Source organism: Eupeodes corollae, chromosome 1 (genome assembly GCF_945859685.1).
Source record: "Eupeodes corollae chromosome 1, idEupCoro1.1, whole genome shotgun sequence".
NCBI classification, from domain to species: domain Eukaryota; kingdom Metazoa; phylum Arthropoda; class Insecta; order Diptera; family Syrphidae; genus Eupeodes; species Eupeodes corollae.
In genome coordinates, this window is record NC_079147.1 from 267,065,685 (window position 1) to 267,092,069 (window position 26,385).

The 26,385-nt window shown below is 31.5% G+C and overlaps 1 protein-coding gene across 1 annotated transcript in view; it reads left to right on the top strand.

Annotated features, from left to right (window-relative positions):
- Positions 1-26,385, top strand: part of LOC129943028 (frizzled-2) — a 315,230-nt gene that overhangs the window by 275,277 nt on the left and 13,568 nt on the right. The window contains exon 5 of the mRNA XM_056052232.1: positions 7,272-7,367. The gene's annotated coding sequence lies outside the window, so the exon portion shown is untranslated. The remainder of the gene's footprint in view (positions 1-7,271; positions 7,368-26,385) is intronic.

The window sequence follows — 26,385 nt, forward strand, 5'->3', positions numbered from 1 at the left end:
AATGTTCTAGATGTCTTTTATATTCTGATAATCTCAAGATTTGTAGTTCTGTAAGTTCTTTATCAGATGATAGTAAAATTCAATGGGATATTGATAATATTACCAAGTGGTGATGGTTTAAATTTTAATGTAAAAAAGTGTAGTATTGTTACGTTTTCTAAAATAAAGGATCCGATATGTTTTGATTCCAAAATTGAGAATCAGCTCTTAATGAAGTTAACAAATCAAAAGGATCTTGGTGTGATTTTTACTCGAATATGAATTTTCCAAATTGACAATGTTATTTCAAAAGCTAATGCTATGTTGGAATTTATTTCAAGAACTTCTAAGTCAAAGATCCTTATACTTAAAAAACTCTTTGTAGTCTCCATAAAGTATTGTAACTTGAAAGATGAATAAATAAATAAATATCTGTAATCAATCCACTCTCTTCAAATTTCTTCCTTATGGACGATTATGTAAACCATAATCTTCTCTTAAAGCAAGATACTTGGCTGAGGCAGAATCGCCATTTTTTAGTAGGTTTTAACAATTTGTATGCGTTTTGCGATAGTTAATCGATCCATTTTCGTAAATGTCAGACTTTCAACTGAAAATAAAAATTGGCTTAATAACTTAGTTTCACAGATATCGAGTTCCAGCTCTATACTTTTGAAACCGCAAAATGGATAACTCATTATTTATAAAAAGAACAGCGTTTGTTTTATTCGAAGAAATATCGATGACAAATTGGAACCTCCAATTCCACTATCCTTAACCGAAAAGGTTCCTTACGACAACCTATAAGTCATTTAGTTTTTTTTTCGAACTGGTTGACTGCAAAATTATCACCATTTTTGTTATGACATTTACAATTGTTTTGCGTTGTTGTTTGTTTCGTTCAAGTTTTAGTAAATTTGTATGTACATGTCAACTATCAACAGATGATGACTTCAAAAGTCAGCTAAAAAAGAAGGTTATTCAAGAGTAAACCTCTTATCGGAAAACCCTTTCTATTTTAACAGCTTTTAAGCTGTTTTTGAAAACCGATTTTGATAACAGTCAAATTACTGTCAATTTGAGAGTTGACATTATGTTTTCTAAAAAATCTAACATGGCACCGTTTTTTCGTTCTTAAAATGGTGGCCTATCTATCAAAACTTTCAAGGCTAAAACTAATAACTTTTACATTTCCATTAAAAATAAATAAATCCATTCACATTCAATTCTTCTTAGTTAAGAATTTATAACCAATCCATCATTTTCAAATCGATGTCACAAAAAGACCATAAATATTCTTTATAGTTATGTCCTTTTCCAACTTCCAATTTAACCTGTGTCTAAACCTATACCTGTTCTCATTTAGGTATGTAAATTCATTTGAATCGTCGCGTCCGTCGTTGTTGAAAATGTGTGCTGTGTATGATTGTGTGGCACGCATAGTAAGAATTGACAATAATTTCGGTTATAAATCGATCGTAAATATAAAATAAGACGGAGAATTTTATTTGCCAATTCGTGTTTGACCATAATCGTGAGAAATAACCATAGGACAGGTTGTTCTGTCTTAAAGTACCGGATTCCTTTATGGGTGCCTACTGCCTGCCTATACTATACCAAACCTACCTGTAGTGTAATATATCACCATTTATGTGGCCGTAATAAAACATAAAAACATTGTCGACATTCAGTTTTATTTTTTCTTCTACCTATTTTTATGATTTTATTTTATTGGCTGGTTTGGCTGAATTGATATATAGGAGGGTTTGGTTCTTGGTCGAAGGAGAAAATGCTAAAGTAACTTGATACAAGTTAACATTGGATTTCTCATTAGGGGTTCTTTTTTTATATTTTTTTATTTTCTTTATGGTCATATCGTTAAAATGTGTTATTTTATTTTATTGCATTTAAATTAAAATGATACAAAATGAAAAATGATCACCAATTTAGTTTACCAAGCATCAGGCGGGCGGTGATAAGTAAAGTGTTGTGTTGTGTTGTGTTGGTGGTTGGTTGTTTGTTAAAGATATTTGTATTTTTTTAAATAGGAATGTTTGTATATAATCTTAAAACGACTATAGTAACAAAAAAAAAAAAAAAAAGATACTATATAATTGATTACTTTGTCAGAAATGTTTGGATAGAGAGAAGTTAATTAAATTCATAGAGTAGAGGTGGTCTCTCATATAGCAATCTCGACCCCCATTTAAAATTACACTGAGCTTTGTTGTTTCAACCTACCTTACCTAACTAACTACCTACCTACTTAAGCACACCCACATCCCGCACATAATGTCCATATGTTTATATACCAAACGAGTATAGCTTCATTATATAGATAGGTTTAGATGATTTGAGTCGGTGGTGTCGGTTACAATTTATCCGCATCTATACAGCTCATTGCAACACTAGACGGAATTTTATAACCCGGGTACTTCATTTTACGTGTCATTAGTGTAACCAAACTTGGTCCTACATACATATACGAGAAACAAGCTCTCTAACTCTACCGCACTCTATAGCACTTTTCATTTTGTTGAAAATGTCTATATGAGTATGTAGTTAAAAAGAGGAAAATTGTGGGTAAAAGTTATTGGAAAAGACAAGTCCCACGCCTGCTGTTCATAGAGTCGATGTTGGTCCATCCTAACTCCCCTTAACCGTCTTCCCCAATGTATCCCCATCTATATAGACATACATTAAAAGTCCTTGTGTCACTGGTGTCACCCAGAATCCTGTTTGAGTTATAGCTCCTTATACGTAAACGAGTTTTTATACATAACTTCATATCCATAAGTCTACATAGTACTATACCACATAAATATATATATTTTATCCTAAATGTATGTACTTTATGTAGAAATTTTGTTAGTTTAAGTGGAGACACTTTTTAATGGACTTTGGTGCGATGAAAAGTATATGAAACACCAACATTAAGTGGGTGGTTAAATGAAGTTCGTATTTTTTTTCTAGTCTTGTTTTCATTCTCTTCTGTCTGTGGTTAGTTGGAAAAGTTTGGCAGGTGACTGGTGGTTGTTGGCAAGCGATAGGACTCTAATATTTAATTTTTTATTTTTTAGACATTTTGTTTTATGCTGAAAACGAGAATTTGAAATTATTAAATAAGGGGATTTTGAGTGGTGTTCCTTAAGGTTGTGTTTGAGGACCTGCACTATTTTGTTTAAAATTTGAATGCGATTCTTTCAATTTTTTAATGAGATTTTTAAAATTCAATCTTGTCATAAGGACATTTAAAACTCTAAATATACGTTAATATCGAAGGGTAGAAGTAAATATTATTTAACAATAAAAAAGTTATTTTTAATAATAAGTTGTTGAGCTCAAAGACTTGTATTACTTTGTTCACATTTTTCGTGTCATTCATTTCAGGATTTGAATTCGTTACTTTCGAATTACATACTTTTACTGGCATGCCTCAAGTTTGTGTGGAGAGGCCTGCACTCTTAAGGTTTAGTTTTGTGTGTCATTCATTTCAGGATTTGAATGAAATTTTGAAAAAAAAACTGAGCGAAGAAAAATGATAAATAGTTCGAATAACATACTTTTACTGGCATGCCTCAAGTTGGTGTTGAGAGGCCTGTACTCTTAAGTTTACAATAAAATTATTGATAGTTTGAATTCCCTTCAATATTCAAAACTGACTTTACTTAAACAAATAGATACAATTTTCATGCAAATCTTGTCTTTGTTGTGGCGCTTGTTCTTACATAAAGGTATATACAAAAATTAATAAAAATTCAGCGGATTTATTTTCTACTTCCTTTTAAAATATAAATGCCAGAAAACCAGATTAGAATACCTTATTACAAATATTTGCATAAATCATAACAACAAAACAAATAGCTATATTAAATAAGTAATTCCCTTGAATGAAATTTTTAATACGTATCACAAAATGTATTTATTCAAAAGTCCATATCAGTATTCAGTATTCACTCATAATAATCATCATCGAAACTGATTAACATTTTAATCGCTTTTGTGCTGAGATATTTCCTACCGAGCGGCGACCGACCGACATACAGCAACACATCGTTAGTGATATATTAAATTGTGTCAAATTCCAAGAATGACAATCAAATAAAACAATACCTCTATAACCTACCTTATGACTATTCATAAGCAATAAAATACAAAACAAACCAAGAAACTCCCACCAGAATATCGATTCTCAGAAAGGAGCCAGAACAAAAAAAAATATATACGAGTATCGCAAACACACAAAAATGTTTATTTAAATTATATTTCGTGTAGTTTGTGTTTTTATTATTTTTGATTATAAGTATCGTGTTATTTTGCTAACAAAATTTTATTACAATCATTTAATATAATCAACATGGAACAGAAACAAAATTATCGACAATACCAAAAATAACTGACTTTGTTTGAATAAATTATTCCAGTTTTTTTAGCTTTTTTCGCATCTGATTTTTGTTTTAAACGTTTTATTTTCTTCGCCTTATTTAAAATTTTAATTAATTACACATTTATATTCTTAAATTAAATTAACAAAAAAAAAAGTTTAAAAAAATACTATAAACAACACCAACATGTTTACGAACAACCTATAAAGTAGCTGACGACTAGGTATAGGCTCTCTTTTTATAGGTATACAATATTATAAATTACTCAATTCCCCGCGCCTTTGTCGATAAAAAGTCAAAATGATTATAGTTTGTTCATATATTCTTTAGGGAGAGTGAAAATGACAAAGCTTCATGCTTTTGATAATGGTTCATGGTTGTCTCGTCTTCGTCGCATAGGCAGGCATATAACATCGTCGTTAAATTCGTCGTCGCGTCGCGGTCGTGTCGGCTGCGTCGTCGTCGTTGCCTTCGTCAAGATAAAGTCTTCTTGATTTCCAATGAAAAATCCCCATAAACGACAACGAGCTGACACAAAAAAATAACATTCTACAATTTCGGATTCATTTCCATTCGACAAACGATTTAAATTAATTATTCTTCGATCTGAACAAGGTTGCAGATGAACAAATACAAAATTCAACCAAAAAAAAAGAAAAAAAAGACGAAACCAAAACCGAAAAAACTCAAAAGAACAAAACTATTCTGCCAAAAAGTATCATTGGATGAGAGAACACAGTTGCAGAGACAAAAGCTGGAAAACATTTTTTCTTTCTTCACAATTCTTCATCAACCAACGTTGCCAACTTTGTCAAAATAATAATTATATGGGAAAACTTTTAACGGTACATTCTGCGGAAAAAACTTCATCAATAATATGGTGTACAATTGTCTTCGCTATAAGTTTTCTGAACAATGTTTTTTATCTAAAACAAACCATTTCGGGGATATCTACAAAATATATAATTTTTCATTACTTTTAACAACTTAAAGCTAATCCAGCGCCCATCTCATTTAAACCTTTTGTGCCCCAAAATGTGTATAAATACCACTTTTAACAATTTCTTTATCAAATTTTACTCTGTACGTAATTTTTGGTATCGGGTTTGGCACTTTTCTTACTTGATTTCTAATTTTCTATTAAAAATGTTTTTTCTTGTTGATTCTCACGAATTCCGAAACTGTTTGGCTATTTGATTTTTGCTCACTTCTTATAAAGTTACAATTCAAATACAATCGAATATTTCAGTTAATGTTTCTGAAGTTATTTAAGTATACAATCTTATTCTATTTCTTGCATTATATGAAATATTCAATAAATTGGCAACGCTGAATTTTACCAAAAAAAAAATGATTCTCCAAAAATCCAAGATCACAGACAATGATTTCGAGACACCACTTCTTGTGTTCGGTTTGCGAGAATATTATTTTTGTATCTTTTGTAAATACGTACATTTATATTCATTTTATTTTTCTCAACATTTATTTTTTTTCGGTGGGTTGGGTATATGGCGCAGAGTATGTTTGTTTTGAAGTTTTTCTTTTGCTTTTTTTTATTTTGTATGTCGTTTTAAGTGAACGACAGATGAAAAAACGATGGGTGATTAATTAAAATTAATGCCTGCAGATGCATCCCAAAGATGGACAGATTGTGGTGATTTTGTTGCAGGTCTTCTTTTTTTTCTCATTCGTTATTTTTGTTTTGGTGGGTTTTGGAATATTGCAAGTTTTAATTTTAATGAAGGATGAGCGTTTTATTTGTTGTTGTTGGTGTCCCGGTTGGAGTTCTTGGTGCGAGTGAGGGTATATCTTTGGATCTTGTTTGATTCATTAAATATTTGTATTGCGTACCTATAGTGTTTTGTCCTTTTTAATAGTCCGCCATGTTTGTAAAACATAAATATCTAGATAAGATATTCGAACAAAAACACACACACATGTTTTCAAAAGGAGCTTGATTAAATACCTATAGGCTCCTACCTACGAAGTTTTGACTATAAAGTTAAATTCTTATAGTTCTTAGTAGATAATAATTATTAACGCTTGCTTTTTGTTATTGCGATGAGGAGGATGATGATGCGTTTATATAACTACGCATTTCAAAGAAGCCGATTTATTTGTTGATCTAGTTGTTTTTTTTGAGATAAACTGTTTTTCAGTAGATAAATATAGTAGACAATTGGTTATCGCCGTTAGATGTGTATATAATATGTATTTATGTTTGTGTATGCGCTTCTATATAATTTTTCGGTGGCTTCTTTTCTTTTTGGTTAAACCATAGCCGTCGAGAACTTGTTGGCAGTGCTGACTTAAAAACAAAACCAAAAAAAAAACCGTCTGTTCAAATATGTTTGTTCAAGCTTTAGTATTTTTTTCTTGTCTTCTTATTCATGGATAAACTCTGCATTATTTTTTGTTAGGATAAGAGTTCGAGTAAAAGACCGCTTTGTGATCAAATAGGAAGCATATTTTTATGAGCATACCTCTAAGATAACAAAAAAAAAACAAAATTTGTAATATTATTTGAACAGCAGTTAAAAGAAGGTTAATAACATATAAATTATTATGTGCCAGATAAACCTAGCTTAGCTTTGTTTTGAGCCTCAGACCGACGACGACGAAATTGTATAACCACCTGTAGGTATACCCACATTTTTGTACAAACTTATAATTTAGATGTTCTTAACTTCTTGATAGATGGTGGTTATACAATTTGTTTTTATTATTATTTAATACAAAATCTGTGTTTTACTTAAAGTGAGTAGCCAGCAGCCTTGCAATACTAAAAACTCCTGTTTTAAAACTTCTCTAACTTACGGTTTCATGCGATTTCTGATTTGTAAAAATAAAGTGTATATATTGTTTAATTGCATTTCAGTAATAAAACCTTTTTTCTTTTATTTCCAGGTTGCCCAATAGTATAATCAGAGTGTCAAGTTAAACGTTTTACGCGATGTTAAATTTAAGGAATTTAAATTAACAACACCTGAAATGGAATATATGGTGAGTAGTAAAAAAACATCTTTTGCAAACGTGTTTATACTCAATGTTGTGGGGGATTTTAAATTATGGAAGTTTCCATTTTGTTATTTATTATTTCAGTATTTGTACACAGTTTTTAAAGTCTTCATCATTCAAATTGTATAACATTTTGTTGATTGAAAAGGGTTAGTCACTGTATTCACTGAGTATGAAAAAAGCGCACAACCTTATTTTCCCCTTCTTTAAATACTACACATTTTGTGTCTCCAATTATTTTTAGAAATATTAAATTTGTTTGCTTTTATTTGTAACAAATGTTTTTAATTCCAAAGCTTTGTTTTCAATACTCATATTTTACACTCCCACCGTAAAGTTGGATACAATGTAAGAATTCTCAGAATATGTCGACCAAGCGATGTTTGATTGTGAGAATCATTAATCATGCGATTAAATTACACCCACAAAAGTGAACTGAACTTGACGATGGCTGATAACTTTAATTGAAGTTTATTTCTTCAGATCTCAAGTTACTGTCAATGTCCAATACAACTAAATATCACCCAATATTGTTTTTTTTGAAAATATGGACGGTTAAGGCTTGTTTGTACCGCAGAGGATAAATGTACTCCCAACCTCAAAAACCCAATGGTCGCTTTATTTAAATACAATAATTACTTTTATAAACTTAATTTGTTGAAAATTGTATAGACCGAGGGAGCTACCTACGGTCCAATTTTCTTGCATCAAAGTATACACCAATTAAACTTTAAATCAATCTAATTTTTTCTTAGACTGCCAAAAATAAAAGTAACGGAAAACAAAGTCAAATCAATTACTGAAATAAAATGCTATGCTCACATTTCACAACATATTCATTTAAAAAAAAATAAAACCGTGATTTAATCAATAAACATGTTCCAATTGCCAAAACACAAAGAGAGATTGTTTCTAAATTAACATATTTCAATTTATCGTATTTTTGTTATTTGCTTTTTGGTATGTAACTATATCGATGCCTTATATTTTCACTTGTGCATTTTTAAAGGCGAATTATTGTCTCACAAAAACAAAAACCAACAAATATTAATTTAGTTAAAAGATTAAAGATTTAGACTTTCACGATACTCTTAAAAAAATACGAAAAGATGCATTTAAAAAACTGTCAGTTACTCTTGTTACAAGAAGTGTAACATCTGTCAAGAAGCTGACATTAAAGCGAGTCCATACAACCCAGTTTCAAGCTCTTATACATTTTCATCTTAATCTTAAACTAAATGCGACAAAGTAAAAAAAGAAATATTCAACATAACTCGCTGCAAATGTGTCTCAAAAGACCGAAACGCACCGCATCGTATTTTTTATGCATTCTTGTTTCAATTTGCTTTTTTTAAGCTCGCTTATTTTGCATCTTATGGATATTTAGTTTGGATCACAAGAAAATGTATTTGCATATTCGTTGAGTGTGTGTTACGTTTGGATTGGATGCCACAGCCGCCGCCACTGTTACCGCCGCGCCGCCATTGAAACGACGAAGGTCGGAATCAAATTATTATCATTTTTTTTCTCTTCGTTTCATTCTGATGGAGTTTTCGTTTTTGTTCTTTCTTTTTCTTAACGACTTGTGTTCAACTTTAACAAGCTATCGCCAGAGGCGGTCTTATGCATGCATATATTTTTCTTTTATAACATAAAACTATGTTATTCCTTGAACAAATAACCAAGCGTATTAAAAGTTTCTCATTTTCTTGATATATTCTTATTTTTTGTTGCTGTTTTTGTTTTGTTATGTTTCTTCATCTTATGCATAAGGAATATCCTTCCACATCACCTGACCTGAGAGTGAATTTATATACATACATAAAAATACAAGACACAAGGAGAAGAATATTTATGATCGATTTGTATAATGACTTTAGATGCAACCGGTGGTGGTGATGGTGTCTGTAAGAAAATTTTATTTCTTTATACAACTTGATACCTTATCCAAGAATCTGATGTAAAGATAACGAGAATCTCTGTGTATACGCATAAAAAGAATTCTTAAATTGAAAAATGTGTAATAATTTTTATTTTATAATCCTATACATTATACAGTCAGATATAAAAATGATATAGTCTATTAAAGGAGACAAAAGATTGATGGATCGTATAAGGCAAGAGCAAATTAACTTTTAAGGACTTCATCTGAAGATAATATCTCATACCCACTTCTGAAATGTGTAGGTACTGTATAGTCTCTGTTACTGAGGCAGAAATGACAAAGTTTGTCAGGTATGTTTGCATCCTTATGGTTAACTGTAAATCGAACCCGAGGTTAGCAAAACAATATAAGTTCAAGATAAATCTGAATACCGATAAAATCGACAAGTTTTTATTTTTGTGACCTTTTAAAAAAGGATAAATTTATAACTTAAAACTTTTGAGTGCGTAAACTTCTTTTGAGTGTATTTTCCCTTCCGAAGAAAATCTATAAAACTGTTTCAAAAACCCATCAAAAAGATTTACATGTCAAGTTTGACAAATCCAATGAAACGTTCTGAATTAAGGTTGAAAATTTAAATCAATTTTCGTGACAAAAAATATATGACTTACAAGTCTTAAATCCAAAAGTAGTTCTTCCCAAATCAGACAAAACCCGAAATCCATCAAAATTCAATAGAATTCTTTTTTTCTAATCTTCTTTTTGTGAAAAAAAAAACAAAAAAATAAGTTTAAAAAAACCCTCACGCATATGAAGTGCACTTTAAACAAAAATCGTGATAAGACATCTACAAGTTGTAGTTACCTATGTCATCATTACTAACTTATAACAAAAAAGAAAAATGGCCGGCTCATAAATTTTTTGAGAGTCTTAAACAGGATAAGAAAAATAAAGCAACTGACCGACATCAAAAAGTCGTGCTAAGAATTAATCTTTTTTTTATTTTGTCGATATATTGAAGATTCAATATCGGTGTAGAATTTTAGGTGTATGTAGTCTGGACGATAAAGTTGTGAGGGATCTTACCAAAAATTGTGGATTAACTCGAAACTAGAAACCATAATATTTTTTCGAAACTCGAAACGAGGGAATCATAAAAGAAAACTCGAATTTGCACTTTTTATAAACTAAGATCTTATGGTTTTCGAAAAAGTCGTGTGGTCCAATATTTTGCTTATAAAATCTGTCACAACTATTTCGTATTTTCAAAAAATCTAACTAAATTTTATTTTTACAGAAAAAAAAAATCAACACAGTCTAAGGAATAACAAAAAAGTAACAAATTCAGGTCCTACTTAAATTTTACATCTTTTCATGACTGTAAAACTTTCTTGATAGTTAATTAATACTTAAAATTGATGGCTTAACATATTTTAAATCATTTTTTCTAAAGTTTACATCTTATGACAGTTTTTCTTGAGGCCTATAGAAACTGAGATATTAGCAAGAAACTTCGGAGTTAGTGTTTTCTTCAATAAGTTGATAAACACTTCCATCTTGAACTATTCACATTTTCTTAAATCTCTTTCAATAGAATCATTTAAAAAAAACTTATAATTGCGGTCTTCCATTGCTTATAAAATGAGTGAAAAAATAGTTCTACTTCCCGTAGTCTAGTATTCTTTACGAAAAAATGTAAGAATACTTATTTTTACAGAAAAAAAACTTTATAAAAAACTAAAAAATAACAAACAAGCAACGAATTCCGGTCTTAACTAAAATTTACATCTTTTCATGACTGTAACTTTCTTAATATAGAATTAATACTTAAAATTGATAGCTTAATATATTTCAAGTCATTTTTTCTAAAGTTTACATCTTATGACAGTTTTTCTTGAGACTTATAGAAACTGAGATATTAGCAAAAAACTTCGGAGTTAGTGTTTTCTTCACTCAGTTGATCAACACTTTCATCTTGAACTATACATATTTTTTTGTATAGTAGACAATTGTATTTATACACCATGTAAATTTATCTACACCATAATCTAACACCATTTTTAATAATAATAATTTTTGTTGTTTTAAATGTTTTGTGGAAGTTAAACCTAATCTATACCTTTTCCAAAAAAGCAAACAACAAAAGTACAAATTGATTTATGAGGCGCCAAATCGATGAGCGTTGACAAATTGAAGTGATGGAAAATCCATTTTAAACCCCAGACCCATCACCATTACGTTACCAACCAAATCGAACAGGCTTTAATACAATAATGCATCAGAAACACACCTCGCAACTTGCAATACGTGTTGTACGTGAGAACACTTTATATTATGCCTCATTTTGATATCAAATAATCTCCCAGGTATAGAGAGACAAAACGTTCGTTGATTGAATTGTACGAGAATGAGATTTTGATCATTAGTGCACCAAACCACGAGAATAATTGTGTTGCAATGTGCTATGAACAGACTTATTTACATATAGATAAAGTAGACGTATATAAATGGAAGGTGTGGTATTGATGGTTCGTGGCATTGTCAACACCAATCTCTCGCATTCGGTATAAGACAACAACGTCATAATTAAACAAAATAAATGTCTGCCTGTCTCCAATTCTGTGTGGTTTGTGACACAATGTCGACACAAAAGTAATCAAGCTTTTCCTTTATAGAAATTCAACATTCAAATGTACATATTTGGTAACATCTCTCTTTCTGTTTTCAATTCAATGAGAAATCAATTATAGTTATTATCTAGGAAGTGGAGAAGAAATCAATTTAAAAAAGAAAGGAAATCCTGAAATTAATCGTGTGACACATTAAGAAATCACACGAACACAATATGAAATACCAAACTCATACCTCACTGAGTATAAAAATAGTTTCTGAGGATAATCAAAATCAAAAAGGAGCATAATAATTGTCATCAAGAGTGAAATAGGGCCCTATACACGGGAGGTAGACGAGCGGACCACTCGGCGGACGTGTCTTAATAACTTTACGACCATAAAAATTAACTCAACGGGTAATATTTATAATTTATGACATAATTAAAGCAAGGATATACATAGATGTTATATATAGATAGTATACTCGTATAATACTCGACCACCATACAAATGATATAAAGCAATAAACCTACGCTATTATCTTCTCACACTATATAAAATAAGGACTCTGTTAAGTGAGTTTTATCGTAAATATTTAGGGTATAAGGTATAGAGTATGTTGTATGCGTATAAAGTGCTGTTCACTATATATATTTTGTTTATATATAAACAAGGATAATAGATCAAGGGGTGGATTAATATAGTTCTATACATGTAGGAATCTACGAGAAAGGGATGGAATAGAAACTGTTTTGGGCCCTCTAGAATGTGTAAATAAGGGCGCTTCTTAAAACACTCCATATCATTTTCTTATTCTGTCATTTGGTAGAATATAATAAAAGATCCAATTAGAAGAACTTTGGAGACAATACGGTTTTAAATGAATAAGTTGTGATAATATTCAATTTCATTCCATACAACTCAAATAAAACAGTATTTTTTGTTTAATTTTGACATAGTATGATTTTACACGAATAACAAAAACAATATCCGCATTATGAATTCTACCGATAAAAGTTAAAGCAGAATCTTATCTTATGGATGGGTTTTTGATATTTATACGAGTCTCGAATGGATTTTATGTTATTTCGTTCTCAAATGTTGGTACGATTGATATTGCATTTGTATCTCGATGGTTGTGTTCGTTGATTAGTTGTGCATTTGGTAACATATGTTTTCCATTGGCGAAAAAAATCAATCTTTAAATGTTGATACTATTTAGTTTTGTTAATGAAAATGGACTAACTGGGCTTATTTTGCAGGAGAAAACAATAGAAAAAGTAATTAAGTTTTGCTATGTTTGCACCAAAGGTTTATCACAGTTTAGACTAAATAAATCTTTTTGGTGTTTCCACCACACAAGAAGATTTAAAAATGATTAAGTTTTAAAGCACTTTCTAAAATGCAAGTGGTGTTTCGATGTTTCTTATGAAGGAAAAGTGACATAGTTTGATTTGTACTAAACAAAAATATTTCAAGCTTAAGGAATTCAACACCAATCATTTCAAAGTCCTTGAGTAAAAATGTGATTGCATACAAACTAAAAATTTAAGTCGTGTAAAAAATATCTTAAAATTTGTTAAAAACTTTTAATACAAAAATTCATAATTAGTAGTGCTTTGTGGCTTGTTGCTTACAGCTTAGCTTGACAGGTGTCAAATTCCAGTGCTACCAACTAAATGAATGACCAACTGAAGCGGAAACTTTTTTTTGCTGGAAAAGAAGCCTGATTCTTTGCATTGAATTAAAAATTGTATGTAACCCCGTAATGTACAGAGGTAAAAGGTGAAACGAATATTTTTCAATATAAGTAAAAACAATTGTATCGACGAGTTAAGCTAAAGGTTAGGTTAGGTTAAAATGGCTACGAATACAGAATCCACACACTAAGGCTTAAAGAAAAGGTCTATTGTGATACCACATGAATCCAGAGAATTACTTCTTACTAGTCGAACCAGTTTGAGCTTTTTATAAAGCGAAGAAGGATTTTGATATCCTTATTAGCTAGTTCACTAGGATTATCAAAAAGGTAGCCTCCCAGATGAAGTCTGCGTCTTAGTGAAAGTGCAAGGTGACAGATTGTTTCCTCTTCTTCCCCATCCATACAGCTCCTGCAGAAGTCATTTGAGGCTACACCAAGTCGTATTGTGTGTCAGCCTATAAGACAGTGTCCCGTAAGGACACCTATTAGGGAGCTAACATGAAGTCTGCTTTGAGATAACAAGTCTTCGGTGGGCTTTAGGTCCAATGAAGTCCATATGAGTTTTGTGGCTGCGCACGTTGGTAAATTGTACCACTTAGAGTTTGTTATTGTAAGAGCTGTTTCTTCTAACAGAAGATTACATTTAGCGCACGATATACCTATCTTCTCCCTTTCAGTTGAAATAGGTACGATCTTTTCATTTTTCCATAATACTTCTTGTCGATTTTTAGTAACGAAGGCTAGTTCACTACCGACGTAACTTACTACCAGATGAGTTGTTAAAATATAATCAAAAAGAGACCTCTGTTATTTACATCGGTACTACCCCATGTACTATGGTGCGCATTTGCGTCACAACCGATAATTGTCTTGTTGATTCAGCGACCGTCTTATCCAGGATGGTACCAGGCGGTGGGCCCTGGTGGTCGTGGCCCAAATACGCTGATACCAGCCAGTAGGTATGGTTGTCTATTACCATACTGGCTGTGGAGACGTCTTTATAACTGAAATTAGGGACCAAAAAATACATTTTGACTACGTTTTACTGGTATGCAGGACCTTGGGTTACCTTTTCCTGTTACATATAACACGTTGTCGAACCAGGGTTCTTGGATGAGAACGACATCTTCCGCAGTTTTTCACAGGCGGAAAAAATGGAGTCCGAAGCCTTTACAGAGTGTTGAAGATTAGTCTGTAGTATTTGCAGAATTTTTGGCAACAAATAGGCAGATCAACCTCCACCACTGTTAAATCCAGCTCATCCAGAACAGACGAAGATAAACCTAACAGTTCATCTTCTTCCTCACTGGAGAGAACTTTTTCAGTTGAGTCATCAGTCTCTATTAGGGATAAACTTTTGACATTTTCGGAAGAAGACTGTGCTGCGACAGAAGAGGACCCTGTTACATCATCATCCATGGGAAGGTGATAGTAGCACTGGGACCCCCACGTGTTGCGACACAGCTTCTGAAGAGGGTTGTGGAGGCTCGCATGAAGCTTCTACCCATCTTTTTTATAAATACGGAGAGTAATCGTCTCGAAGACCCTTTGGCTATTCCAGTTTCGCGATCTTCCAGTCGTGACAGGGGAGGGCCGGGAATCCTGATCATCTAATTCTGGACTTGAGGGTTCTATCGGGATCCATGCGTGAGCTCGCGGCCTGCAAGAAATATCTTCCTTTCAATCATGCATGACTTTGAGAAAGCCAGCCTAGAGCCCCAGTTTCACCATCTGCCAACAGTCAGAGGTAATCGTGCCATTAATATTACACCTATCAATGCCCGCAACTATAATTTGGTTGAGCTTCTTAAGTACCTCACTAAAAAGTTTAGTGAAAGGTACTCTAGGAATGTTGCAGTGTCGTTATTCACAACGCTGCTAACCCTACGGAGACTGCCAATAGGAGCATCCTGGAGAGGTTTAATCTCTTTCGTAGTGGAAAGATCATTATTCACGAACTTTGCATTACCGACCTGGGGAAGCGCTTTCGCCAAGGATACATTCTTAACCGCACTAGAAGATGGGCAGTGACTTCATACAATCTCCGGTGTTTGGCACAGGAGTAACGACAGCCGACGTTGCCGCCGTCAAAGTTAACCTTTGAATAAATACAAATTTAAGCTGTGCCTTGAAATTTTTCTGTTTCTTGACACATAATTTTAATTCAAAAATCTTACAAACATATCTAAAAAATTTAGGATTCAAGTCTTCAATATTGTGACACTTTAAATACAATTATTTTCTTAGAAGAGAATAATCATTTTAATGTGACGTTTTTGACACACTTGCTGTTATAAGAGAATTTTACTTACAATGTTACTTAAAGACTTTGTTTTGTATTGACAAGACAAGACAAACGTTTTGTATTGAAACGATACAATTTTTGAAATCAAATATTTTAATAGTTTTCGAAGAGAAATTAGTTAAAAAAAAACATTTATTCTCAGAAGGTTTATTCACTTAAATGTTTACTTATTCATCACTCACACCAATGTTTTCTTCCTTAAACTATTAGTCATCTTATTAAAAGAAGAATTGAAAATTTTAATGTAATAATTAACTTTGTCCATATGTATTTCGCAGGTGTTAAACTTGTGGCACAATTTTAAACCATTATTTTTGGCACAGTATCGTTTTTCAAAAAGCGTTATATATTTTTCTTCGCTTAGGTGTAACGTTGTAAAAAGTTTTGAGATAATTTTTGTTACATATGTGACAGACCTTATTAAATACTTACTTCAGTTTCTAATGACGGATTATCTTCAGCTATATTAACTCTATGCCTCAAAAACCAATCTGTCAATTTTTTGTATTCGAGGCCCTATAAAAGAGTCCTTAAATCCGCTCCAATAGACTTTTTCACTATAGTTATGGGTGACACATAAGACATATAAAGGGTGAGAGTATACGAGTAGTTTGCATAACACCATGTGCTGCTTATATATAAAATCTCCTTTTTGTAATCCCACAAAACAGGATACACAAGACGAGAGACAGTTGACACAAAGATGACAATATTATATGTACATAGTTACACATGGTGTTCGTTTAAGGGTTAATGTAGCTAGAGATGCATAATCACCACATCTAAAGTACATCATCCCAAAATATATCCAAACTCTTGTTTTGTCATATAGAATCATCATCCTTTCGTCCTCGTGCTCGTCCTTGTTGTCGTTGGTTGTCCTCGCGTTCATCATCCTCATCAACGTTGTTTTCGTGTTAGGGATGAATTAAATTTTAAGGATGCATCGCACTGATTGTATTGATTGAAATGTGATTTCCCAGTGACATTATATGAAAATCCTCAACTGCTGATGGGATGTCCTTTAAGTGAGTAGTGAGTGTAGTTCGTCAAAAAACACACTCACATTTTCCCAAACTCCTCTTTAAAAGTTGGATTGGAATTTAGAGTCATCATCCGAACTTGGCGTGAATACAACCATCTGTGGTCCTAAAAACACACACTATTCATTTTCATTTGTGTCGTTGATACTTTCCATGTGGCGTAGACTCATAGGGAAAGCGTTCTTTTAGTCTAAATATGTATATCATTCATCCAACCCCCATCAGCTCTATATTAAATATACCCTAGCGTATAAAATTTATATATATAGGTACGTAGTATATTGTAAAATTGTAAGTAACAAATTGTGTCCCTCTTGATGATGGATCTCGTATTTGACAGCAGCTGCTGGACGATGATGGAATACTTTTGGTTGGTTTGATTTGGTTCTGTTCTGTTCTGATGTTTTTCGAACAATGCGCTCTCGCTTTTGGTGGAAGCTGAACTGGCATAAATGGAATGACATTTTAATTACTACAAGAGAACGTCATCGTCATCGTCGTCGTGTTCATAATGATCAATTGTGTAAATAGCGCACAAAATTGTAATTCAATAGCCCGTATATATGTATATAATGGTAGAGAATCAGGCATTCAGGGTGCATTATTATAAAATAAGTGAGGAAAAGCCAGATGAACATGAAGCTGATGTTGCCTCATTTTGATGTTGATGATGATGATGGGTGAAAAGCGTAATATGGAAATGGAAACACTTATATTTGGGAAAATATTTGTTTAGTATTAATTTATACGTGTCATTGACAAAATAGCAATGGCACTTGCTTAAAGTACTATAGTTTGTCGTATTTGACGTTATTAGTGATGTTTATACTCAATATATATATGTAAATAACGGAAGTTAAGGTTGATTACAGATTTTTTTTGAAAATGTTTTAAGAAGTCGAAATATGCGGCTTTTTGAATCTAATTGCAAAACAGCAGGTTTTAAAATAACGACTTGACAAAATTTGTTAACAACTTTTATTTTAAAAAGGCATTACAAGGCGTGTTTTGAGTTTGACAGTTGTCAAATTTCAGTGCTACCAACTTCAAATCAATATCGAATGACCAAATAAAACAAAAATACAAATCGAACACAATATTTTGTCGGTTGAAACGGGTGTCGGATTATTTGCCTTGAAACAAGTTTTATTGTAGCCTTTTAAAAAGCAGACAGATATTAAAAGAGTGTTCTTTAATGAAAGTTATATTTCTTAAATAGAAAGTGACCTTTAGATCTAAGATTCCAGATAGTTATTGAAAACTCGTAAATTGTAAAAAGAAAACTAGTGACTACCCTAACTCTTTTGTCAAATTCATTGTGAATTTATCACGAGCCTATCATCGGTTATCGCAAACATGTTTGCAAACTTCTTCAAAGAAGCTTTCATAGATACAAACTATTAATTTTGAAGTCAACGAAGAAATTGTTGCGCAGAGTATCACGAAATTGGGCGAGTGTATTATTCCAGGCTCTGATGTGTTGCTCATTTATCATATCTTTTATGTGTTCTCTTTAATGAGTCCTTAATTAGTTCGCATTTTTCTGATATCTGGAAAAGTGTATTCGTTCCGTGATACCGAAACTGTTCCAGTCTATTGGATGTATGGTTTAGGGACTTTCCTTTCATTGTACTTCAATTAGTTTCTTTTGCGTAGATGTTTCGAAAAAACCTGGACAAGTCAATTGTGTATGTACTAATATTAGTAAATCCTTTGACAAGTTGTGTCATAATTAATTAAATCTAAATCTTCATTAAAGTTCTTGAATTGGATTTCAACAAAAAAAATTCATAGTGTTGAATTTAGTAATGACAATTCGGATGAATTTGATGTAAAATCTGGCGTCCCTCAGGGAATCCATTTAGGTCCACTTTTATTTATTTTATTTATAACTGACTTGGTTTCGATTATAAAAATATCGTTTGCTGATTACATTAAGCTTTTCAAAAGTATAAAATTAACTGCATATTGTTTACTTTTGAAAGCAGATGTGTTAATAAATAAAGTAATGGTGCAATAAATATCGTCTCGTTTTGAATGTTGAAAAGTGTAAAACCATGAATTTTACACTCAAAATAGTTCCCTTTGACTTAAATTTTACGTTGGATACATTTCATTTAATTAAAGTCTCTGTATTTTCTGATTTAGAGATAAAGAGATTCGGTCGCAATTTCTACAGCCCTTACGTTCTTAAGCTTCTATTGGTTCCATTTGTTAGAACTATTCCTGAACATAGTTGTGTATTGTGGTCACCTTCCATCTCCGTTCATATAAAAAGACTTTAAGAAATGTATGCGTTTTTACCTTTGTTTTCTTGAATGGGGACATGAACATTGAACATACACCATTCCCCCTTACACACTCGCCAATAATAGAAAGTATTTGCAGAATTGTTTATTAGTTGAAATTATTAATGATTCAATATCAGGCTCCCGGAAATTACGCCAGAATTTTTTTAGGAAAAAACGCCAGAAAATTCTTCATATAAAATTCCCAAATTTTTCTGGCAAAATTTCGGAATTTCAGGCATTTTTTCCTAAAAAATAAAATATTTGGAAAAAAAGCCAGAAATAAAGTTTCGCGAATTCATCATTGATACTTGACGTTGTGTTGTTGACGTGCAGACATATGAAAATATGCTGGGAGTGCAACTTAAAGTTGCAAGCTTAAGCAGTCGCAGATTCAAACGAAAATTACAAATGTCCATGCTGCCGGGAAATCGTAGCAGACACTTTGCAAGTTTACATTTAGTACAAATATTTTGTCTTTTATATTTTTTTAAATAAATTGTTACAAATAAAAGAAATTATTGAAAACTTTAGTAATTTTTTGCGTGGCAGCCACGCCGTAGCCGCGCCGGCCCGCGCCGGCCGCGTCCGCAACGCCATGATAAAATGTCTACAATATTGACCAAGTTGCGACTTTTAAAATGCAAATTGATATTAGGAAACTAGGCCAGAATATATCAATTGGTTTTCTGGCCTAATTTCCATTTTGGTTTCTGGTTTTTTTTTTTCATTTCTGTCTGGCACAATTTCCAATGTTTCTGGCTTATTTTCCACAAAAAATTCTGCTTGTTTTTCCAACTTGAAGCAGAAAACATTTTCTGGCGTTTTTTCCAAAAAAAATTCTGGCGTAATTTCCGGGAGCCCAATATCATCTCCATTAGTTCTAAGTCAGTTAAATTTTAATTTTAGTGGTACAGAAATCGATTTTTTTATTTCTTATGGAAGAGCAAATTTTTAAGAGATTAAACACTTCGTTTGTTAAATTTGTATCTGTCAGTTTGACTTCTGTTGTTCGATATTGAAAATTGTGTTACAAATGACAAATAATAAATGATTTCACCCCAAGTTAAATGGATTCAGTTTTAATTTCAAAAGCTATCTCCAGTTTTTCACTATTTTCAAATAAAAAATCATTTTACATTTGTACTTTAAAAACATCGGCTCCTAAAGCACATTCCAGTGTAACCTCGTTATTTTTGACAATCAAAAACTACTTTGCTACCTTCACGCTCATTAAAAATTAAATGTTGAATGTTATATGGTAATTTGTAACCACATTCTGTACAAAATTTTTAGGCAACTCTTTCACTTTAAAAATTGTTGCCGACAAACAATAAAAATTGAACATCACTCTCCTATGTAAATCGTGTTTTAAGGTTTAAAAATGATTTATTATCATTTTGTTTATAATCCGTTGAAAAACTCCTAATTTTTGTATGACTTTATTTCTACTAAAGTCTTTTCATAAGGGTATTGTATACAAAATCATTCACTCCGCCATTACCTGAATAGAATAGTTTTAAATGATTATTAAACACTTCTTTGATTTGAGTTAACTTTTTTCACCAAACTTTCCTAAAGAGGTATATTTAACGACCATCACACATCGCACAACTTATTATGTTCAGTGCTTAGTACAAAATAAGCTTAAAAAGCCACCATAATTATTGTGAAATTTCCGTCAATTTATCAATGTCAATTTGCCATAAAATACGTTTGCTAAACGAATGGAATTCGTTGTTCGTTATATTGTTTAATAATACAAAAAAAATCATAATCAAAAATTCATCTCACACCAAATGGCAATCAATCAAGAGTCAATTTTTATTTTTAAGTATCGACAGACAGAATAAAGGACGACATTAGCTGTCACTTGTGTCTCCCTGCCTACAAATACAATTGCCTACATCATCATGACGTCTCTGCTACCAATGGATGGTCATAAAAATAGAGGAGACATAAAGGAAAATGAAGTGACAAATAAATTGATTTTGCTTTTTTGTGTTGTTTATAAATAATTTCTGCTGTCCTCCTCCTTGCTTCTTCTTTTGCTTTATAAGGTTCTGATATTTTTATTTTCTTATTTTATTTTTATAACGAACGACGTAAGTATACATACATTGGAAAAATAAAGGATCATTGAACAAGTCGACTTAGGAAGATAGGTGGGAAGTTTTAACTACAAGAGTTGGGTGTGTGATGCATATGCAAAATTAAACCCTTTATGCATATTGAATCTTAGGATTGAACTTTAGTTTATTCTTAAACATAGACTTAGATTGGATACATTTTGTATGAAACACACTGTGCGTAGGAATTTTCCTAGAAGTGGAAAAAAAAAAAAAATCATTCTGTAAAGCTGTCAAAGTGACAACTGGTGGGCTAGATTGATGTTTTAAAATCAGTTGACATTTGATTTGAATAAATGAGTGGGGTATAATATTCAAAAACATCTATCATCGCGTGTCAGGAAGAGCTCTAAATCGTATACGAGTATGTATTTTGATTGAAGGATTTACGGGAGAATCTTCTATAGGTTGGTAATCAAGTTTTACTGATGAATCTTAAAAGAGGCTAAGATGGAAAAAGGCCTGATGAACATTGAATTTTAAATTGCATTAAGAATATCCCGATAATTTACATAAATTGTAAGGTTTAGAAAAATAAATCTTTCTCAAGTAGATGATGTATATTTTCTTTGCTTTGTTTAGTTTTTCCAGTGAAATTCTGATACTTTCTTTGAAAAAATATTCTTTAAAGTAAATTAAACTTTACTGAATTTAACCTAAAAACTTTTGTTGAATGTCTGTAAAAACTGACTTCAGAGGTAAAAATGTAAGGAACATTAAATGTGAATTATGATACAGAAAAAAAGAGACACTCTAAACTGCACCAACTTTAGAAGAATCAATCTACTTGACATCGCTTGCAAAATCTTCTCTGCAGTAATATGTGGACGTCTAAAGACCACCTTCTACGACCTGATAGTTCCTTATCAGTGTGGTTTTAGACCGAGAAGATCCACAGTCGATTAAATATTCACATTACGGCAGATCCTGTAAAATACCCAGAACATCGAATCGACACCCACCATCTATTAAACGATTTCAAGGCCCCATATGACAACATCTACAAAGACTATGTCTAGTTTTAGCATCCCTGCCAAGCTCGTCCATTTCTACGGGATAACCAAACCATGGAGAATTAACCTTGCTCCATAAAGGTTTTAAACAACTTAACAGAACCTTTCGAATTTAAAAAAGTCTTTAAAGAATAGAGCTCCAATGTCATAACTGAAAGCAGTATCTTTCAAAAGTCTGTCCAGTTACTGGAATATGCTGATGACATTGACAAAATCGGTAAAACTCAGTGTAATGTCAACTTAGTTTTAGTGAGTTTTGAGGAAGGTCATCAAGAGAAAACCTACAGTACCGAGGTCTCGGTCAAAACGTCACCATAGACAGAAGTAACTTTGAGGTAGTTAAGGACTTTGTCTACCTAAACTCCGCTATGAACACAGAAAACAACACCAGGGTTGAGACCAAACGAAGAATTACTCTTTTTAACAGCTGTTTCATTGAGCTGGGAAAGAAATTCAGTAGTAAGGCCCTCTCTCGAACTACCAAAGTGTAGCTATAAAAGACCCTAATCGTCCGCGTCCTGCGCTATACAGTACAAAAGCATGAACTATGACAAAAGTTCAGGAAAGCACCTTTGGTCGTTTCGAAAAATAAAAGAAAAAAAACATTGGTTATTGCCAAGACCACAGACTATTTCCATTGGTCATCTAAAAACTCATAACTATAAGTTACCTATTTAAGATTAAACTTCTTATTGAAAAACATATCTCAAAACTAGGTAACCTATCTGTTCGTTGATTTGCTTTGTTGTTGTTAATATGTTAACATTAAAACTAAAATTTAAAAGTATCTTCGTGCTCCATTCATTCTAAGTCAATAATAAGATTTTCTCGAATTTACCTTAAAAGATCTAAAACTGTTCGACACTTTGATTTATAAAAGTTAAAAAAAAAACGAAACAATTACGTTAATTCAAAGAATCTTAATTATTCAGTTTGTAATTTGTTCTTCTTCCTTTTCAAAACATGAAATGATTAAATATAAAATCCCTGAAAAAGCATTTCTTCGTCCTTATACATGGCTTTTCACAAACCCAAACTTTCCTTAATTATGAGCATAATATAAAAATCACAGCAAACAAGAAAGAGAAACCTAGAAATGTCATCTCATAAGTATTTTAATTAAATCATCTATTTTCCCTTTACATTCGTCATCATTCTTTCTTCTTTCTTACAGTTTTACCTTTCACCACTTTTTAGCTATTCTCTTTTTGTTTTTTTTTTTTTTAATTTGTTGAAAAAGGAACTTTTGATTAACACATTTCAAAATTTCAAACGAAGTTAATTTTAAAGGTCAAAGAACTACTAGAGAAATGAACATTACATATTTTATCATTCTCTGATTCTGTTACGAGGTGGGACACCTTCCTTCTTTTACTTTAGGTACCTCAAAAGTTATGAAACAAGTCCACTTTGATCCTTTGGATTCTCTTTGAGTAGGTAGGATAACTTTACACCATCCAACAGCGAATTGCATCAGAATATGTAGTCGCAGTCGTAATGTAGTAACACTATATTATTTGCGATGCTTCTTGTAGTACAATTTTCCGACAAACAGATTAACACCCCTTAAGGTACCTTCAACCTTCTTCGTTTGATGAAAATGTAGAGAATAATTTTTAAAAATAAAAAACGTACTGTGCGTCAAAAAACTGCAATTTCAAGTTTACTAAAAATGGACGACTACGAAGATAAACAGTGGGGTTAATGAGTTCCAAAACAAACAAAAAGCAAATACTGTGTCGTCTAAATGGTATAATAAAAACCTAAATTAAAACTATTTATCCGCAGCTTAAAAGAAAATTGAAAGATTTAGTCTTGATTAAAAAGGATGTTTTTTTTACTTTTTATTTTCTTGTTTCCTGGTTGGTATAAATTAATCTATTTAAGGAATCAGAAAAAATTACTCGAAGAGAAACGAATCATTTTACTTCACTTTTGTTTGTTTACTTTTTGATTGGTATAAAGTAGTTTTATAAAAGATAGTTAAACAAATGTGTTTGATATTATAAAAATCCATAAATCGCTGTTTGAAAAATTTCAAATGAACTTTTGTTTACAACCTTTTTTTAATTGGTATAAACTTATGCACAATTTGTTTTAAGATTTGAAATACCCTACGATTTCGTCGGAGATATTTTATTTATGGAAAACGAATTTAAAGACATTTCGGTTGTAACTTCACTAATAGGTATAAATTATGGTATAAATCTAAAACCTATTTCTTTGGGATGAAAAAGTTGTGTTTTAAAGTGACAGAAAATATTTCATGAGCTCCACTGTAAAGTAGAACCACTTTTCCTTTAATTTCTTTCATCTTTTTTTTGTATTGTTTACTTTGCATATCCTTTTAGATTTAAACTTTAAATAAAATTTATGATCGCTCGCAATAAAATAATATTCCGGTGGGGTTTGTTTTGTTCTTTCTTTCTTTTTATTCTATCTTAAACAAGACGGCAAAGGAGTAAAGTACAGGAAAATTGAATAAACTCTCTATAGGTCTTTTACTATTTTTATACATTTATTTTTGTTTTTCCTTTTTTCAAAAGCAAGTATTTTTTATTCTGTCTGAGGTTCTTTTTTATCGCAGCGTATCACCATTTGTTCGCGTTGTTTTCTTTTCTTTTGTGTATAGTTAGGTATACCTTCAGAAAAGAAAGTCGTTTATCATCCAAAGGTAACTAAATGAAAATAGGTATAAAGAAAAATGTGCAAAGAAAACTTCTTTGACGGTTAAATTTTTCTTTTTATTTGTGTGTGTTTTGTTTCGATTTCTTATGGGAAAACCCTTGACACAAAGATTCATCCTTTATACTTTAGAATAAATAAGACTGGATCCGGAAGCTTTTGAAGTTTTTTTACTCATAGGTAGATATGACTATGTTTCTATACTTTACTTAAATGTTCTCTTAAAAATGTCAATTGCTTTAACCCAAAAAAAGACACAAATATTTAGACGAATTTCGTTGAAGAAACTTTGAATTTTTGTCTTGAGATATAGTTTGTTTTTAATAAGAAAAAAGTGAAACAAAACGAACACATTATTCTAAAGTTTAAGAAGTTCATGATTTGTTTATGAATTATGGTTTTTTCAATATGATGAGCTTATTGGTATAAACTACATTGAATATGAACATATGAATCAGCATATTACAACGTACCAAACGTATTATTTGTATTTATTTGAAATATTGAATTACAGAGTTTCATGGTTTTTTGTTGCTTGTCAATTGGTATAAACTGGTGTAATAAAAAATAGAATTATACAAATTTACTCGTTTTTCTTTTGTTATATCAGAAGTATTTAGTTATCGCTTACAAGTTGCTTGACATTCTTTTATCTTCTTAATAATTTGATACCTATAATAAATCAGTAGCCATTTTTATACCAACCAGTACATAAATACAGTCACAAAATGTTATACTTTTAACAAACAGCTATACGGTGATTGTTTTGATTTAATCAATATTGGATAAATCTGAAGATTTTAAAGTTTTTATACCAGTTTATACCAATAAATTCATAGTAATTTTTAACTTAAGATACCGACTATGTCAATAACTTGCCTTCTATCCTTACTTAGACAAGATAGAAGTCATTTAGAGTGTTGTTCCATTTAAGTGTAACTTTAAAATTTTGGATGGATGATGAATCAGCTCTTCAGGTTAACGAAAACATCTTCGTTTAGTTAAGACTAAAATAAAATTCCTTTAAAAAAAGCAAACAAAAGTAGTCTCTTGGCCAAGATTAAATTTATCGGCAAAAAAGAAGTTAATACTCCTTAACAAAATAGTATTCTCATCTTGATTGCATAAATTCAATTTTCTCTTGACACATGAATAAGTTATGAGAGGTTTTTCAATATAGGACTTTAGATCAACAAAAATAAAGAAAAAACTTAAATCAGAAAAACCAAACACTTCGACTTTAGACTTCCATACAACAACGACGCCTTTCTTATTTCTGTAAGAGATGCATCTTCGGAGCTCTTTTCCATTTCATAAGATTTCCTTCTCTATTCGACTTGA